The 3,707-nt window shown below is 42.9% G+C and overlaps 1 pseudogene; it reads left to right on the top strand.

The window, feature by feature from the left end:
- Positions 1 to 2,549: 2,549 nt before the first annotated feature.
- Positions 2,550 to 3,493, top strand: LOC101560541 (annotated as a pseudogene).
- The last annotated feature ends 214 nt before the right edge of the window (positions 3,494 to 3,707 follow it).

The following is a 3,707-nucleotide window of genomic DNA, read 5'->3' as shown; positions in this document are numbered from 1 at the left end:
TCATACCCCAACTAAATTCTGTTAAGAAAATGATGATGAATTATTGTTTGGGATGCAAAGAGTAGGCAGTGGTCAGATCCCAGAGCACATCATCTATAATTGAAAGAAGTCTGTCCTGTCCACGGGCCTCCAGTGTGGAGGAGCAGTGTGAACCACAGAGTCAGGCCTGGCTTTGTATGTTCCAAAGCAACCAGCAGAGACAAACCTCTATACTACTAGCTACCAAAGCAAAAACAGCTCTGGGGTAAGGGGTTGCCTGCTTTCCTATGGGCTCCCTGTGAGAAGCAACTCGGCCTAGGCCTTCACATCATATCTCTTCCATGTCCTCGCCTCACCACAAGCACAGCTGCTAGGTTGCCACTTGTCATGCACGCGGAAGATAGGCTACACGTGGCTGATGTTGGGCAGCAAATATTCAAAAGAGTCAAAAATAATTGATTTGGGCTGAAGATCCACTTTTTTGAGTAAAAATTCTAGAGAAGGGAACAGCGGCTTGGATCTCTCCTTTTCATGGCTTAGACTAAGTCCTTTGTTCCAAAGTACTTGGGAGGAGGTTCTCCCAGTAGAGGCGGCCCATCCCACCTGGGAGACCAGGCCTTAGGAGGTCTGACTTACCAGCCCTTTCTGTTCTCACAGTGCCACTCCCCACAGAAAGAAAAGGTCTCCAATACAGCAAGTCAGGCCATGTCTGCTGTACCTGCCACACTAGAACCACCATCCCTTTGTGTTAGCTTTCGTATCTCCCTTTGGACTCTCACCAGCATTACGTGAACTGTGGTGCCCTTCTTTGCCATCTCACTTCTGAGTTAGGCCAAGCTTATAAACCCCAGGTTTCCACAAACTCAGATTTCAGTGAGAAGAGGTCATTGAATCATCTTTCTTAGACAACTCTGAGTGCCCTATGAAACTGACCTATCTCTGCTCCAAAGCTGGTTATTTCCTCAAAGATAAAGATTGAGGTACACTTTTGGGCCTGGACTCTTCCCTGTCTTATGCACATCTGAAGAACCATGTTCTACATCCAGGGGCTGTAGCCTGTTGGAAAAGTCATTGTCAGGGCCTTTCAGTGATAATTTTTGTCCTCATTTCATTCTTGGATAATATTAACATTACAATCCGTGTGTGTGTGTGTGTGTGTGTGTGTGTGTGTGTGAGAGAGAGAGAGAGAGAGAGAGAGAGAGAGAGGATTCATCCATCATCCACTTTTAATTTTTAGCTTTCCTAAGTCATGTTTTGTTATGAATCTCAAAAACTTCATCTCATAGAACTATATTTTTAAGTAACATAAGTTATGAGAGGATTTTCTTTCTTTGCACAGGTTGTTTATTCCATGTACATTTATTAATCTGGTGATATTTTTGGTCTTTCATTTACATTTTATCTTATTTTTTTAATATTTCCATCGTGTTCTTATATTTTCTTATAGCATTACATTGTGTGGTCTGGATTTCTCTGTTGTTTTTTTTTTGCCATAACTTTATTGATAAACAAATAGCAATGAGACAGTTTCAAATCAAATCGCTAGGACAGTTTCAATAATTAGCACACTGCATGCATTCTTCTTAGGGGTTAATTGCTATACAAGATGCGGACATGATATCCTATTTACAAACACTATTAGAACAAATCATTCTATTCATTAAGAGAATGCAACTATATATCTATCCCAACCTCTCTGAATACACAGATACAAAATGGACATTCATCTGTGTACCTTTTTTTGGTTAAGTTCCGTTATTTGAGTATTATAGGTGTGTAAACTCAGCAAAACATTCCAAAAGAGTCCAGCAGCCCACAGTAGTATTGCGTCTTCTGCTTCACTGGCAATGTCACAAATTGTTGACCTGAGTCCTCCACAGCTCAACATAACAGCATGGCTTTCCTTCCTATATTTCGTCTTCATACTTTTCTACTGGATGGTTAAGACCAAGGTAAAGCAGGACCTATGCAACAAGAGTTGTAGCTTTTGGGTCTGATAAGGTCAGTGAAATCCCCTCAGGATTTATCCTGAGATCCTGTACCTCAGATTGTAGAGCCTTTGTCAGTGTCAGCCATGTGGATGAGTCATGGCCATTGCTTGGCCAATGTGCTCTCTGTGAAAGCTTGAGAGAATGTTTTCTCTCCATGTGACTCTCCTTAGGCACACTCTACATCATTGATCACTTTCCTCTTTGGCCCCATAATCTCCTTGATCAGAAAATTTGGGACACTACCGAGTTACATGGTGTTACAGTACAAGTTCTCATATGTCCTGAGTCTTAATTGACCTTAGAAGGCTAGGGCCAAAATGTTGGCTTTCCTTGTAGCCCTCCTTTTTCTCTAATTTTGGTCTGCAAACTTAGGTTGTTAACCATCCAGAAGACAAGCTTATTGTTATTATCAAACAACTTAGGCCGTTAAGCTTAACCTCACTATTTGTCTGCATATTCTCTGTTTTTTTTTGTGTGTGTTATTTTATGTTTATAATAAATTTTCAGGTCTTTCCAGTATCCTCGTGAAAGTGACATTGTCTTTAAACCTTCCGTGGCAATCTCTGACGCACCACCATGATGCCCAGGGAAGACAGGGCGACCTGGAAATCTAACTACTTCCTACAGATCGTCCAACTTTTGGATGATTATCCAAAATGCTTCATTGTGGGAGCAGACAATGTGGGCTCCAAGCAGATGCAGCAAATCTAAATGTCCCTCTGAGGGAAGGATGTGGTGCTGATGGGCAAGAATACCATGATGCGCGAGGATGTCCAGAAAACAACCCAGCTCTAGAGAAACTGTTGCCTCATATCCAGGGGAATATGGGCTTTGTGTTCACCAAGGAGGACCTCACTGAGATCAGGGATATGCTGCTGGCCAATAAAGTGCCTGCTGCTGCCTGTGCAGGTGCCATTGCACCATGCGAAGTCACCGTGCCTGCCCAGAACACTGGTCTGGGGCCCAAGAAGACATCCTTCTTCCAGCCTCTGGGCATCACCACTAAAATCTCCAGGGGCACCACTGAAATCCTTAGTGATGTACAGCTGATTAAGACTAGGGACAAAGTGGGAGCCAGCGAGGCAACCCTCCTGAACATATTGAACATCTCCCCCTTCTCCTTTGGGCTCATCATTCAGCAAGTGTTTGACAATGGAAGCATTTACAACCCAGAAGTCCTTGACATTACAGAGGAAACTCTGCATTCTCGCTTTCTGGAGGGTGTCCGCAATGTTGCCAGTGTCTGTCTGCAGATTGGTTACCCAACTGTTGCATCAGTGCCCCATTCTATCATCAATGGGTACAAGCGGGTCCTGGCTTTGTCTGTAGAGACTGATTACACCTTCCCACTTGCTGAAAAGGTCAAGGCCTTCTTAGCTGGTCCATCTGCATTTGTGGCTGCTGCTCATGTCGCCACAGCCACCACTGCTGCTCCTGCTGCTGCAGCTGCCCCAGCCAAGGTGCAAACCGAGGAAGAATTGGAGGAGTCAGATGAGGACATGGGATTTGGTCTCTTTGACTGATCACCAAACAGCAAACTATTCAGCCTGCCTGATTGGCAAAACAAGGAATAAAAGCATAATTCTCTTTAAAAAAATAAAAATAAAAAAATAAATTTTCAGTTTTAGTTTTTTTTTATTTCCGAGTAATACATTTAAAGTATATTAAAATGTTTCATCTACCTTAAACATTGTCTGTAAGCTTTCATAAAGAAGGAGGAGGAAACTATCAGGAGTA

This window comes from Octodon degus, unplaced genomic scaffold (genome assembly GCF_000260255.1).
Source record: "Octodon degus isolate 3935 unplaced genomic scaffold, OctDeg1.0 scaffold00149, whole genome shotgun sequence".
In the NCBI taxonomy this organism is placed as follows: Eukaryota; Metazoa; Chordata; class Mammalia; order Rodentia; family Octodontidae; genus Octodon; species Octodon degus.
The sequence above is the reverse complement of the archived record's forward strand: the minus strand, read 5'-3'. Positions and strand labels throughout refer to the sequence as shown.